Source organism: Papaver somniferum, chromosome 2, assembly GCF_003573695.1.
Source record: "Papaver somniferum cultivar HN1 chromosome 2, ASM357369v1, whole genome shotgun sequence".
NCBI classification, from domain to species: domain Eukaryota; kingdom Viridiplantae; phylum Streptophyta; class Magnoliopsida; order Ranunculales; family Papaveraceae; genus Papaver; species Papaver somniferum.
In genome coordinates, this window is record NC_039359.1 from 66,806,803 (window position 1) to 66,823,089 (window position 16,287).

At 37.2% G+C, this 16,287-nt stretch overlaps 1 pseudogene; it reads left to right on the forward strand.

Moving 5' to 3' along the window:
• Positions 1-7,467: 7,467 nt before the first annotated feature.
• Positions 7,468-8,278, forward strand: LOC113353447 (annotated as a pseudogene).
• Positions 8,279-16,287: the final 8,009 nt, after the last annotated feature.

Consider the following 16,287-nt stretch of genomic DNA (forward strand, 5'->3'; position numbering starts at 1 on the left):
ATTTCGGAGTAAACTTACATAGGCAAATGTGCTTATAAACACAGCTCTCTGGTACTTTGGAGAACCATCTTGTTTCAACTTATTTTTTTTGATGTTGTTTTGCAGCTTCAAAATGTAGAACTCTATAATGTCTCCTGCGACGTCACCCTCTCTCATCAAATTATCCATCATCTTCCCCGATATATGTAATTGAAGATTTAAATGCTCCCACGCCGTTGACCTGTTAATTTTATTTTTTAAAAAGCTAGTCAATGATGGATAAAAAAAGGAGAAACAATGCATAACTTGGAACAAAATTTTGATGAAACCAGTCTTGGTTACATCAGTTATTTCCCAATTACCTTTCATTATTCTTTCTGAAAAAAGTGGTCACGAGGGGTTTCTCATTTCTGTTGAGTACTTTCAAGATCTTCAAGTTATCAACTGGTTTCAACTTCACCCCCTGTACTTCCTGCACCTTCTTGTTCTCCTTGCACTTACGAGCTGTAACCTTTCTTCTTTTTTTCACACTGGTGTTGTAATCCTGCATTCTGATAGGTGGAACCAAATTCCTTCTGTCTTCCCTCATTCTTGTAACCATGTTACTCATCCTTTGCGCAGCACTGAGTTCTCCATGTCCTTTCTCTTGACTGTCACACTGCGACAGTCCTAAATCAAATCCAGGTTGTTCATTCTCTAACTCAAGTAAATCATTCGCCATCTTTACAGCTGAGTAGTAGTATACGCTTCCAACATTTGGCTTTGACGACGAACAACCTTTCTTATTGTATTCATATTCCATTTTCCTGATAACATCTTCATCAATTACAAATTGAGTTTCGTTTTCTTCTTGTTCAATAATTTGCTTCATTTCAGATTCTACCCGCTCTGCCACCTTGATATCCTCAACGGTATTTGGAGTCAACTCAGTACCCTCTCCTTCTTGTTCATCATTGGTGACTGGCATCGACGAAGAAGCTTTGCTCATTTCAGATTCCACCCGCTCTGCCACCTTGATATCCTCAATGGTATTTGGAGTCAACTCAGTACCCTCTCCTTCTTGTTCATCATTGGTGACTGGCATCGATGAAGTAGCTTTCTCCATTTCAGATTCAACCCGCTCTGCCACCTTGATATCCTCAACGGTATTTGGAGTCAACTCAGTACCCTCTCCTTCTTGTTCATCATTGGTGACTGGCATCGATGAAGTAGCTTTCTCCATTTCAGATTCAACCCGCTCTGCCACCTTGATATCCTCGATATTATTTGGAGTCAACTCAGTACCATCTCCTTCTTGTTCATCATCGGTGACTGTCTTCGACGAAGAAGATATGACCTGCTCTTGTTCAGATTCTTGTTGATTTATCATGTTAACATCCCTTGTTATCACCTGCAATATTAAGATACCTAAGTTATTTTACTTTTCATCTTCCTGTGTCAAAACCTAATGCTGTAAAAATCAAAAACTTCTGAAAGAATAAAAAGAACTGGCCAATTCATCAAACAAACATTAACTTGAAATGATGAAACCAAATCTGGTTTCATCAAAAAAATGATGAAATGTATAAGAAAATTGTAATATATGCGAGTAATTCAATTGTTACTAAGAAAATCAAATCTATCTTTGTACCAGTTGTTGTTCCCTGTCCTCGGCATCATATTTTGCTAGCAGTGATTCTTCTTCTTCAGAAAGAACATATGTAGCATTGGTCCTAAGCTTTTCAATCAATGATCGCGCAAATTGGTATTTGGCTTTGAAGGAGTTAGCTTCACTGCTAGCACCAACATTTTCTTCATCTTGCACTTTGACCGGCACTTCATTTTCTTCATCTGGCACAACAATTTCCACTTCATCTACGGGATCAGCCAAGCGCATTTCTGATTCGTCATACTGAAGCAAGAATGATCCCTTTCGGTGACCAATATTCTCCTGCAGTACACAAGAAAAATTGGTTTCAGCTAAAAAATTTGATGAATCCAAAACTGGTTTCATCAAAAAAGTAAATCTGAACAAGAAAATATTTACCAAAATTCGTTTAAAATAAAACAGACGACATACCAAGCATAGCATTTTTAATGGTAACAAGTAATGGTAACAACTCATAGCAATAATCTAATAAAACCCTCGAAGATTTCGAATATTGTCTAACAAAAATATCAAATAAAACCCTCGAAGTTATCTAAGAAACAAAAATTCAGCTAGAATTTTTGATGAAACCAAAATTGGTTCCATCAGAAAAGTAAATCTTCTAAGTAAATATTTACCTTAGACCAAAGTTCTGTTTTTTCTTCAAGATTCTCAAAGTTAGACAATACTTGTTGACAGATGTTGCTAAGGTTCCATCTAGCAAACCTCGGATACTTGTCTAGCCCATGCTTTCTTTGTGCGATCTTTGTCATCTCTGCCAACCAATACTGCAAAAAAAAAAAAAACAACCAATATTCAAATTAATCATCAAAAACAAGTCGCTTAATATTCAACAACCATTATTGAAAAAAAATACTGAACTTATGAAAAAAAAGAACAAATCTTAACTTACCAGAGGGTATATTACACAACCAACAACATTTTCTACGTCTGTTCTGTTTGTCATTATCGAATCAAGTACATAGTCATGGAAGACTTCCGGCCAGCACACCTTGTTCATATCAAACACCATATACAAGTACTTTGCTGCGAGAGTCTGCCCACATTTGTTAGGGACAAATACTGAAACCAACAGAAACATTACGAAAAACTTGACAAAGTCATCCGCTCTGGTTTCATCATTTGCGGCTTCCAGCATACGCTTTTCAATATCGGTTTTTTTTGTCTTTTTATTTCCAGCAAAATAATTAGCCACAAAGACGTTAACCTTTTTAACCAGATCTTCATCAATGTCGTCTGCTTCTACATAATTCACCATTTGGAAACCAAAAGTCACAGCAAAATGTTCTGGAATTGTCCGCAAAATCATTTTCCTTGATCTTGCTAATTTGAAACAATACGGGAGCTTACCATCAAGTCTGTTTTCAATTGTACTTAAAAACATTATTATTGCTTTTGTCTTTTTGATGAGCTCATCTTTGCTCATTACGCCATCATAGAACGGCTCAAAGAAACGCCAGAAAGGACATGATTTAAGAGCTTTCAAATGCAGTTGCTTATTTTTTATCAACTCCTTAATTTTCACTGCTAGCTCGCACAAATGATGCAACGAGCACCTGTATGGTTCCTTATCTCTTTTTTTACCTATTGTGAAACCAAAATTAAACCATAAGAGAATAATAAATAATAATGATGAAACCATAAGACATAAACTTGTAATGATGAAACCATAAGCACGAACAAAGTGATGAAACCATAAGCATAATTGAAACTTGTATGAAACCATAAGATTACGTAACATATCGCCAATCTCCACAGTTTGAATTCAAATCAACAGCCAATAACAACTCTAGAAGTAAACCAATAACTAAAAATGATGAAACCAATTTTGGGTTTCATTAAGAAACAGAAAATGATATCTGGTTTCATCGCAAATCTGTTACATCATTCTTGCAGACCTAAACATAACAAATGAAAAGTGATGAAACCCAGAATTGTTTCATAAAAAAAAACAGATTATACTTTGGTTTCATCAAATAAACAACAAATGAAATATGGTTTCATCAAATAGAAAAAAAAATATCTGGTTGCATCAAGTATACAAACAATTGAAATCTGTTTTCATTTGGTTACATCAAACAAACTGAAACCTAAACCTAAACCAAAGAAACGATGTAACCAAATGAAAACAGAACCTAACCTAAGAAATGAAACCTAAAAGCAAACAGAAAACCAACCCATAAATCAAATGAAACCTAATAATCTTTTGAATTCAAACTCGAAATCAACTTGAAAGCAAGTTCGATTTCTTACCTTTAGGAGATGGTTTCGCTATTTTCTTTAGCTTTTCATCTTTCTTTTTCGCCTGTTGATTTTGTTTCTTCACCATTTGTGGTTGAAAAATTAGGTCAGATTTTGTAGCAGTGGTTGAAATACGCAACCTTAGAATAAGAGAAGAAGGTAAAATCGAGAAGATGATGACGAATACAGATTGATTTTGAACGATTTTGGCTTAGGGATGAGCAGATTGATTTTGAATGAATACAGGAGCGGATTGATTTTTGAACGAACAGAATGATTTTGAACGAACAGGAGCGGAGGTTTTAAGAAACTTTTTCCGTTAGTGGGTCGTTTTCTTTCTCAGCTTCTTTTGGGTTGAATTAGGGGAGGGTAGTTTAGACAGTTTATGATATTTGGGGTTTTTTTATCACTTTTGTTTGGATGGGTTTTTTGTAGATGGGTTATAACCCCTTTGGGGTTATAACCCGCGGACCGTAATTAAAAAGGTATTACCGGTTTTTTTTTTTAAATTTAAGATATTATAATGACACACTGGAATGGACACCTGTATATTTTTGCCACATGTATATTTTTGCTGAGTCAACTAACTTGAAATGGACGAAATTTTTAACGAGAGGAGGTTTTGCTAATTTAATTTTTGTAGGGAGGTAACTCAAATTATAATCTTTGTTAGGGGAGGTAATGCAAATTACCTCAAAGATAATAGAAGAAAAAGAATAATATTTAGGTTGCAGTATACATTTAAGTCCTAGACTTTTATTATAAAGGCAAGCATGTCCTTTTTTCTATTTTTTTTATAAATAATCAGAATCTAGTGCAACGGATTTGGCTTATGAGCAACGGAAAAAGGTCTGCAACGCCCATATCCATTGCACACCGAAAAACTAAGGCGTTGGAAAATCCTGGATACGGTGTAGTGACCGATGCGAGCAGTCCCATTCTCGTCGAAACCCACACCAGAGGACCTTCGGCTATCAAAGGAAACATCATCCAATCCTCATCACTGGAAAGACGAAGATATTTGTTCGTTTTGCACCAGTAGGATCAACATCCAAAAGAAGAGCCTTGGACGGGTCAGCCAAAGTTTTGCGAGAAAGCTTGACGGCCCACTCCTGATAGGCTCTCGTGGTCATATCCTGGCCAGTGTAGTTTACAGAGAATGAATCAATATTGTAATCTGCGGGAACGAAATCGTGAACCAAGAGTGGAATCTGGGAAGTACCACCATTTGACCGTCTGACGAATTCATTAACAAGACGGATGGCATTTCCACTCAACTGATAAACGCCTCTCTGAAGCTTAACTAGGATTTCATAAAAAAGAGGGTTCCTCGGGTCATAAAGGAAAAAGAGAGACCCGCACTCAGTTGACCAGCGGTGATCAACATCTTTGTAGAAGACCAAGTTCCCGTCTGAATCCATCGGTAATTTAACTCCATGAATTTGGTTGTGGTAATAGGAGGAGAAACGGAGGAATCAATCGTCGGAGATAGAGAAATACCCAACTTTTGAAGATCGACTTTAAATTCATCATAAGTCGTGGATGTAGTAGGCTGGGGACCTTCTTGGGAGCCATTGGAGGAGAACGAAACGAAACCCAAACTTATAGAAGGCAGGAAAAGGAAGAGAAGAAGGTAAAGCTTAAAAGGGTCTGAGAAAGGGGGTATTTATAGAGATGACTGGTCAAACCAAGCAACCCACGATCGAAGAATATGAACCGGTGATTAATGGTTACACGAGAGAAGGGACCACGTGGAGAGCATTGATGGGGAGGAGTGACGGTTATCGAACTTCAGACGGTTCTTATTCTCCTTTCCCTACGATCGAGACGAATAAGAAAAAGCAAAATGTAGATACCAAAATATGGACTGCCACGTGGACATAGGGAAGACGCGAGCATCAGGCCAGAAAATCTTGTATCGTGTCACGAAAATCTCCGTTAGTGACTTGTCAAATCAAGTCAGAGACACCATTATTGACTAGTTGACGAGGTAAAAACCATGTGCGAGATAGTTTTTCATCACGAAGTAATCTCCTAGGGGAATATGGGCTATGAAGTATCAGTAGTACCCTACAAGATACCAGCCGCGAAGTAGAAAAGGACGAAGTAAGATTACTTCGCTAAGAAGACAAGCCACGAAGTAGATAAATTATTGAGCAAGAAAAGAGACAGGTGTCCCGACAAGACCATGCGAGACTAGCGAAAGAAGAGGAAAAACTTTATGGAAAATGGTCTGGGCGAAGTATAAGGCACCTCCGCGAGAACGTAGCGAGGTAAAGTGAGATGTACACCAATTGGGTTGGTTGGCCTATAAATAGAGGTCCTTGAGCAAGATGTAAGGGATCGGATTTTGGGAGAATGGGAGAGCTAAGCCTAGAGTGAGATTAGGGTTTCCATGTATTCAAGAACTTGTATCTTAGTCACTTTGAATGATTCATCAATAAAGATTTATGTGTTTATATTACTTAGTATGTCATAGATCTTGGTTACTATCATTGTGGGTGTGCTACTGGATTTCCAGTAGTTACATTAATAATCTTGTTTCAGTTTCCAACCAGTTTCGTGTAATAATTTTTATCTAATGATATATTGAATGTTTAAAAGAAAAATTAACAAAAATGTTGAAGGATTCAATTTAGAAAATTAAGTTTTTCACTTGTACAAAGTTTTTGCAAGTATTATCAAGACTAACCATACAAAAGAATTGCATGGTAGGATGTTGTTAGATTAAAAATACTCGAGCAACCCCTGAAAATTCGGTGATCATACAATATAAAGCATGAGCCTACTGTGGTTTTATGTGATTAGGCCCAATAAAGCGGCTATAATCGGAATTCCTGTGATAAAGGTAACCGGGGATTACATGTGGCTATCATAGCTTGGAGTGTTTCTTTCTCCCACAGTAATGAGATGAATGTGGCTATCATTACGTATGTTATACATTCATTCCAACACATAGGACACATCCTTGGAAGTAAAACAAGAAAAACTGTCTTACAGGTTTCAATTTGGTAGGCTGTTGCACGTTGTTTAGCTCATCTTACGTCTATTTCTCTGAACACAGTTTGTAAATGAACTACAGTACTTGTACTTCGAAGAGGCGAATTTCGTTGAAGAATTAAGGAGTTTGGATAGATCATCCTTGTTTAACAGAGTAGAAATCAAAGATAAATAGTTACGTGTAGTTGTAGAAAGGCATCATTATCACGCATTAGTTTAACTATTTCCATCCGGATAATGCAGGTAATTCAATTAAGGGGGCATGCACACATGCATTTAAATTTCTTACATCTAACTTTCAGTCGGCTATTAACCCAATTCTAATGACACTCGCGGACCATCTCTTTTCAAGCCAGCGGGCCTAGTGTAGAACATCCCATATCTAGAGTTTTGTATTCTCCGAAAATGTTTTAGGATTAAAATTTCTTTTCTTATTTTCCAAGTTAAGGTAATTAGAGATTTAGAGTTATATTAGGATTATAATCTTATACTAAGTTTTATTGTTTTCTCTATAAATAGTAGATAAGTCCAATGTAATTTCTCACCTTATATTACGTTAATGTAATATTTAGTTTTCTCTGCAATCCGTTCTGCATTAGATGGATCCAAAACTTACAGAAGTCGCACAATCATTCGAGAGATTCAAAGCTTCTTTAGTGAGAAATGATTTGGAAACTTGCAACAATCTTCTCTCTCAGCTGAAGGTAATGTAGACAGGATTCAGAAGTCTTCCACCATTGCTAGAAGAAACACCAAACTCAGTTCATGAATTGACTACAGCATGGGATATATATGAGCATGCTGTTTTTCTAAATGTCAAAGCAGAAGATCAAGATGCATTTGAGAGAAATTTCTCTCAGTTAAAACCTTATTATATTGATACAGCTGGACGTCTCCCACCATCAGCGCAGGGGTATCCTATCTTGGGGCTTAACCTTCTAAAGCTTCTCGTCCAGAATAGGATTTCGGAATTTCATACTGAATTAGAGCAGATTCCGTCTGCTGGTGCTATGGAGAATCTTTGCGTCAAGCACGCCGTGGGATTGGAACAATCTTTCATGTAAGGGGCTTACAATCGTGTGTTGAGCGCTAGAGAAGCTATTCCAGAAGATACTTATGTATATTTCATGGATCTTCTAGCAAAGAAAGTCAGAGATGAAATAGCTGGATGTACCGAGAAGGCATACGACTATCTGTCACTTGCTGATGCCAAACAGATGTTGATGCTCTCTTCGGACAGAGAGTTATCTGAATACGTCATAGAGGAGCGTCCAGACTGCTGGGAGATCATTAAGAATGGGGCCGTATATTTCCAAAAGGCAAAAACTGAGCACCTTGCAGGGAGATCCCTTCCCAGCAACTCATTAGTCAAACCTCAGTTAAGCAAGAGAGTTGGAGCAAATCATATAAACCTAAATAGATGAAAAGATTACTCAGTTCCTTGTGTGAGCCATTATATGGATCTAACATACGTAGGATAACCACTGTTGTTAAATGATACCTGACATGTCTCATCAGAACTTCGATGTAGGTCGGTATAGACCGGGGTACGTGGTTTTACATAAACTGCCGTCTTATTTGATAGTGGTGGAGGGAACTTAGGTCTATATGCTGGTGGTTTTAGCTTATATATAATCTAATTCTGCTTCAAAGATAGTAGTGCTACAAGCCTACAAGAAGAACACTGGTACACAGCCATTCTTGATGCTTTCCTCCCTCCTTTGTTTTCCCATATTCATTTCTATTAATCTTTGGTGTGATCTCAACCATACTTCCTGTAGCAACTTCCTCAAGCTAGAGGAAGTGTGGAAAATTCAAAGATAGTAGAAAGTTACCGTTTCACCAACTCGGTAACTCGCTATATTTATCACTTTCCAATTACTCAAAAGAAGACAGATTAGATATTTGATATTGGATGACATTAGTTCGGCCATATATATAGATAAGTTGTTTGGTTAATTATTACTGCTCTCCTTAATTTAGTCCATTTCCATAGTATTATTTGAACAATGTAGGTTCTTAGAACTAGTTGGGATGAAGAATGAGGGTAATTTTGGCTCTGAATTGTTCCTAGCACGTACTTGTATGGTTTGGTGGTTCTACAAAACTCATTAAGATACTTCTTGTGATTTTTGAACATAAAAGTGATAATAGATGAATTCCAATAGACAAAAGAAAAACAGAGGAGAAGTTTAGATGACATGTCAACATACTTCTCCACATTCTTACAGATATTAAGATAAACATCTTCCACTCCGGACTAGGTATGGTTTAGATGATGACTTGAAAGAGACATACATATTACATGAGAAAGAAGGCCGACTCGATAACATTTCATATTTAATTAAAAGGAGATCATCACTGAACTGCATGCACCAAATATGCCAGGTCTTCTCTGCCATTTTTATTGACTCAAACTAAGTACTTAAGCCTTCGCTTAGTACTGTGGTGGAGGTTTCTTCTTTGGTGGTGGAGACTTTGTCTTTGGTGGCGGAGATTTTGCCTTTGGTGGTGGGGATTTAGGCTCTGGAGGTGGTGATTTTGGCTTTGGTGGTGGAGATTTCGGCTTTGGTTTTGCTTGTAGGGACAATTGGATCGCTCTGATACCAATTGTTGGTGCTAATCTTGCGGAAACATATTAGCTAACAAGAAACACTTGATCTCTTGGATTGCTCTATGAACCTTACTATGATCTAGGATAAGAAGAAGAGAAAGAAAACCACATAGATGCAAGCCACAAACAAAGCAACAAGAAGTAAAGTACTCACGGATTTAACGTGGTTCAACAATATATACAATGTGTGTAATATTTTCTACATCCACCAAATGGCTACGACCTCTTTATTCATTATAGAATCACCACTGAGAATTATACGATTGATTGACTAAATCAATCCATCGACTCACCACAACGTGACCGAACTTAAGAACTCTCACAAGCACCCTATAAGATCCAAAGTAGCATCTTCACCCATACGAGATAATGTTTACCACATTATCTACCACAACGAGACGATCTTCTCTGCACACCCTGATATAGATTATCATGGACGCCTTTAGATCAACACCAATAATCTAATCCAGCACCACCATGATGATCTTCTCCTCAACAAGATGCCTTACCAACATCTCCATACGAATACTCCATAACGACATATCTTCCAACATCGATAAGTATCCCATAAACACCATAATGATATACTCCTTCCACCATTAGGTCTCTCACATAACCACCTCAATAGGTGGGATGAATCCCTCACATATCTACGAGATTTACATTGAGGATTGCATGACTAAAACACTTAGCCTAGAGCTCCTTATATAGGAGTCACAAACTTGGTTCCCAAGTCATGGACTCCTTGAATTAGGAAACCAACTCATACTAGGAAACCGTGGTCCATTAGGAAACCCATATTATATATGGAAGTTGACCAAATTTTGGAAACCCACCGTTTCCTTACAATTCTCTAACTCGGATCATGCATTCATGCATGAGACGATCAACTGTTATCCCTCTATCTTCTGAACATCGATTGCACCATCATTGGTTTCCTACATATCCTCAATAGGAATTAAACCGAAATGTAGTTCATCCAAATTGTTCCATAGAACCTCCACCAGAAGAGAGCAAACCAAACTTGAACGTCACCAACTCAGACTCAACAATCCAACCTACCGGTGATTGTACAAATCTCCACCATGGTGAAAAATCTGACCATCTCAACAACTATCATCATATGATCATACGTTATGCAACATCTTGAGAAACACCTTACTCCTTTATGTTCACAACTCCACATTGATTGGCACCATTCTAGGTGTATTGCATGCCAACTCAATCAGACCATACGCGATCGTTGTCCATATGCTACCAATCGGACTTAGTTACAGTCAATATGCGCCTTTGAGCCTTCGCTACCTCTTGAAACTTGCTCCACCATGAGCGCAGCTCCATCTCATCCTACCTTTCTCCACCTAAGTTAATGTTCCACTATTCTGAGCCACTAACTCCAAGTTGCGCACCACATCCATTAGGGCTGACATCCATAACTACTCGATAAGCAAATGAAACTACCACATTAGCCTCCATGCGTCTTCCTAAGCATTATCTTAGCAGAACCATAGTCTTCATCTTCGTCTCTAAACTCCAGCCGAGTCAATTGCTTATTTAAACAAATGATCACATACTTGCTCCTTTCCACGGGCATGTCCACCAAAGCGAGTTAACGAGATACTTTGTATTAGTTTGTGATAAACCAACTTTTATGTTAGCTTCCAAGAAAATAACCATCTTGTATGTACCAAAGCATATCGAGCATGACCCTAACTGCGCACCAAATACAACCAATCCACGGATCATTGCCACTGCGTGCCAATCTCGAGCTCATCTCTATGAATCTTGCTTTACAAGCCTATCTCCGATTGGATCATGATTATACGACCATATTTCCCCAATTGATTTTTACTCCTTTTAAAAAAGCTCATTATATCTTCAACCATTGCATACATACCAAACACGTGTCCAGCTTCATATAGACTTCAACAACTAACACACCATCATTTTCTACATCACCTCAGTAAATTCAACGGGCTTTGACAACAATGTCCTTTTACAAGCATAATTGTCAAGATAGTCTTTTATCAATTTCTTAAGCAAGCATGTAGTTTCGACTTCATGACAGTCATACCACAACACAATCGGACTCGAATACAACTGTGACAATTGTCGAAGAATTCACTGATACCCTCGTAACAATGCATAAAGTCACACATTCTGTCTTATGCATATCCCTTTACCAATCTTGTTCCAAAAATGTACACCAACGTTCGAAATCTGATAATCCGTCCTCACACAAAGACCCAATCACACCCGGCCATAATCTGAAACCTTAGGTAACTTCCTCAAGCTCCAAGAAATTCAAGACGTTGTTGTTTTTATAACTTGACAAAAACTATATCGTTGCTGAACAAAATTTCTCAATAGAAATTTCTACCTTCATCTCTACAGGCTCTTTCACTATTGAAATCAATTTCAATAACTATGGCAGATGAGCAAACCCCCAAATATTATCATTGCTATAATGTTTCTCTCTCCAACAGAAAGTCTCACACTGATCATCGGGAAATCAAATAGCCAATACATAATAAAAGGTTGATGGAAAAACACGCCGAAATTGTAGCCCGCTCGAATTCATGCACCGTGTTTTCTCCAAGTAGTGTGCGCTAGCTCCCTTAGCCACACCACCATACACATTGTAGTATTGTATATTTATTCTTTAAACTCTTGAAGTGTCCAAGTGATACCTTTTTAATTCCTCATAATGGGTCTTCACCAAAGTAGGAACGCATCCGCAACACAAATAGACCAACCTGTTTCTCACAACGGTCTTGCACTTCAACTAGCTCCGATCGACTTCAAATGGTGTATAACAAAAACAACTCTTCGATTGAACGTCATCGACAAGAATCAAAAGATCACAAACTATCTAGCTTCTCCATCGGAAACAGTACGAGAGAAACTCCAGAAAACATTGTTCAGACCCTACTTTTTCAGTCTCTTAACACATTCACTTTGACTGAATGTATTGCACACTGCAACCTCATTGAACTAACAACCCATTGATAATAATATGGATAAGTAGATAAGATATACTGCAAGTTGTTTGCACATCACAGGAGCAACAGTCTTTAGTCTTTACACACCCTTGTGAGAATCAGATCTCACATTTCATATTTACATGGTCAGTTGGAGCCGTACTTTACACTTCACGAGGGTGAGATGAAATTAAAATCACAAGTCTACTAGTATTCATTTGCTAACAATAAGGCAAAGGGTAACTCTACCGTTTATGTTTTGGATGCAAGAGATTAAGAAACTTTCTGAATGTTCACTAGGAGAAACTATTTACACAAAATTGGTTAAAAAGACCAAAATCAACAATTCCTAGGTGAAAAGGACATTTAGATTTGATACTGTTTAAATGGACAAAAATGTAAAAATTAGCAGGACGTGAACAGTTTCATCCTACCCATTTTCAAATACTTTTTCTTATTTTTAATTTACATCAGGATACATCCAGTTTCATCCTTGTTATTTTTTAAGTTTAAGTCAGGATGAATCCAGTTTCATCCTTGCTATTTTTTTGGTGTCCATTTTACCCATACTAATTTTTACTCGTCCATTTGAACCATGTTCTCAAAATATTTGGACAAATAACCCATTTTCTGAACTATTTAGGCCCTCATGCCTCTTGGTACTGCCACGGTTCATGAGGCTACCGTAGAAGTAGGGGGAGAACACAGTAGAATGTACGAAAAATACGGAAGAGTTGTGGAAAATGAAGTCTTAATACAAAAACTCTGTTTGAACCGTGGAAACAGACTACGGCAAAACAACTACTCAAATAATTTTCTATGGCCCCACCATAAGCGGGCCCCCCTGCTATCCTCTGGCGGGGCCCACCGGGACCTACCAAGAAATCTGTGAGAGTTTTTTGAGATGTTGTTTTTGTGTGGTTCACACGCTCGGTCTGTTTAGAACCACTGGTCTTAATAATCATCTAAGTTGGGCATTTTCAAATTTCAAGCCCTGTTTCAAGGTTCTTTGGAAGATAACTTGGATTCCAACCTAAAAAGTCAGTTGTCGTGACGCTGACGTCAATTGTTTTGACGCTCAATTTGGCAGTTGTGGAGGCGGTTAGTTACTTGACCCTCCTCCTTCTCTTCTGATCGCTAATCTTGTAGTTTAAGGTCTCTACCATAAACTTGCATTACTGCTCATATACCATTTTGACAGAGAATACGACATTATCCATTAATATTGATAAATAAACTGTCTCCAACTTATTATAGCAGGCTTCAGTTTGGTAGGGCCGTTGCAAATTGCTTTGTTCAGGTCATGTCTATTTCTCTGCAAATTACCAACTTAATGAATGGCCAAGAACATGGAAAAAAAATAGTATTCATTCTTTCAGGATTTAGCATTTTCGTCCCCATTTCTTTTTTTTTAATGGTACTTGATTGTTTTCGGAACAATATTTACCTAGCTACGTACGGAGAAGAAACCACCACTACCGTGGATCACTGCCTGATTGACATGTCTATGTCTACGTGTTTAGCTAAGGGTGCACACGGTACGGTTTGGCTCGGTTCTTGCCGAGACCGAGTACCTGCACTTCCCTAGCCTCGGTTCCAAAATTTTGGACCGGTACCTGTACCTTGTACCTCGGTTCCGGTACCATTCGGTACACATACGATACCAGGTACGGTTCCAGTACCAATCGGTACTTTCTGTCAGAATTCCACACAGATTTTCCTGTCAGTTTTCCAGACAAATTAAGTACCTATTTTACCTGTTTTTCAATATATTAAGCAATATCTCAATCAAAGAACAAAGTAACAACTAACAAGTAGCAATAATACTAGCAAACCAAAGTGCCAAACAACCAAGTCTTGAAAATCTGAAAAAATAACAACTAACAAGTAGCAGTAGCACACAAACACACACACTGACCAACACAAACAATACTACAAAAATCTTAATTCTTAAGTTTTACTGTCTTAACAACTAATAGAAAGTTAGTTGAAGTTGAAGTTGTAGCATTGGTGGTGAAGTGGTTGTGGAGATCTACTCCATGGCTGCACTGGTGGTGGCATTATTTTTGATAGGACCCAGTAACTCTGCAATAAAAAGTAACAACAAGTTAGGCAGTAACTATTACTAAAAAAGTAACAAGGAAAAAGAAATTTGTGAATAGAATATGTTACCTTCTTTGACTTCGACATCGTCATCTGGTATGTAGTCACATAAAAGATCAAGTTGTATTGGCTTCCTTAGCCAGCTTTGTGTGCAAAAGCAATGCCTCAACTGTCCTTGTAGATAAAGAGCTTCTACAAGGACTTAACACTCGCTTTCCTGTGCTAAAAGTAGATTTAGAGGCAACAGAAGACACATGAATGGCTAGTATGTCCTTAGATGACAATCAAAAAGACAAAGATTACCTGCAAATTCAGCAACTAATCAACAAGCATAAATCAAGATTACCTGCAACAACAACCAAAGTGAATGATGAGAAAAGAAAGACAAAGATTACTTGCACTCTATTAGATAAACCTTATATGTTGATAGTATATATATCTAAGACTTTATAAAGCATAAATGATGAGAAAACAAAGACAAGTCTCAGTTATTTACATTTCTGCTACATATGGACACCCCTAATAGATTGCTAGAGATTTCAGTTCAATAACCTCTTCTCTACCCATCCAAATTGCAACTCCGAGTTTCAAAAATTCAACCCATTATATATACATTAACACAAAACATCCCAATTGCAAACAAAATCACTCTTGACTAATGCAGCTAATCAAATGCATAAGTAGGTCTGTCAATGGAAGAATATCCGTCGGATATTCAGAAATCCGATATCCAACAGGTTAAGCACTATAGGATATTCGATATCCGATAATATTCTATAGGATATCAAAATCAGATATCGATTCCGATATGCTAAGCTATCTGATATCGGATATATATCCGATATTATCCGGTTATGAAAAAAAATGCTAAAAACCCTTTAAAACATGTTCACAATTGAAATTTAAGTTCAATTTTTCAAACATTTCATATCGGATATTGGATATTAGGGTAAATCACAAATAAATCATAAATATGGTTAGCGTAAATCACAAATAAATCATAAATATGGTTAGCGTAAATCACAAATAAATCCATGTTCTATCGGATATCGGATATCGGATATTAACCAAACGGATAGAGCCTAATCCGATTCTGATAGGTTAAGGAAGAAATATCCGATAAATATCTGTATCCGATATCCGATAAAACGGATAAAATCCTATAGGATCCCGAATACTCGGAAACGGATTTCGGATATCGGACATATATTTACAGGCCTATGCATAAGATCAAATCAACTCTCCACTACTCCTAATTCAGTTGAATTGAATCCATCCAAGATTATCAACTTAATTGACTATTCAACACTCATTATAATTACAAACCAAACCAGTTTAATTGACTAATCAACTCCTAATGCAGTTCACAATTCACTATTCTATTAAACATGACAAAAAGCTATAAACTTACACAAAACTAAGCAGAATTGAACTGATTAAAAGCCTTCATGAATCATAATGGAAAAAAATAAGAAAAATCAATAAGATTACTGAAATCAGTCACAAAAGTTAGAAATCAATTAGAGGCAGAGAAAATCAATTTTAATATTCTCAAAATCAATTAGAGGAAGAACAAATTCAATTAAAAAAGGTAAGATTTTTCATTCATTTTCCAACATATCTAGATTGCATCTTACCAAATCAAGCTTAAATTAAAAGATTCAATGAACCTAGCAGTCCAAATCGAGAGGTGGTGTAATGAAGTTCGTGGAGTTGAAGTC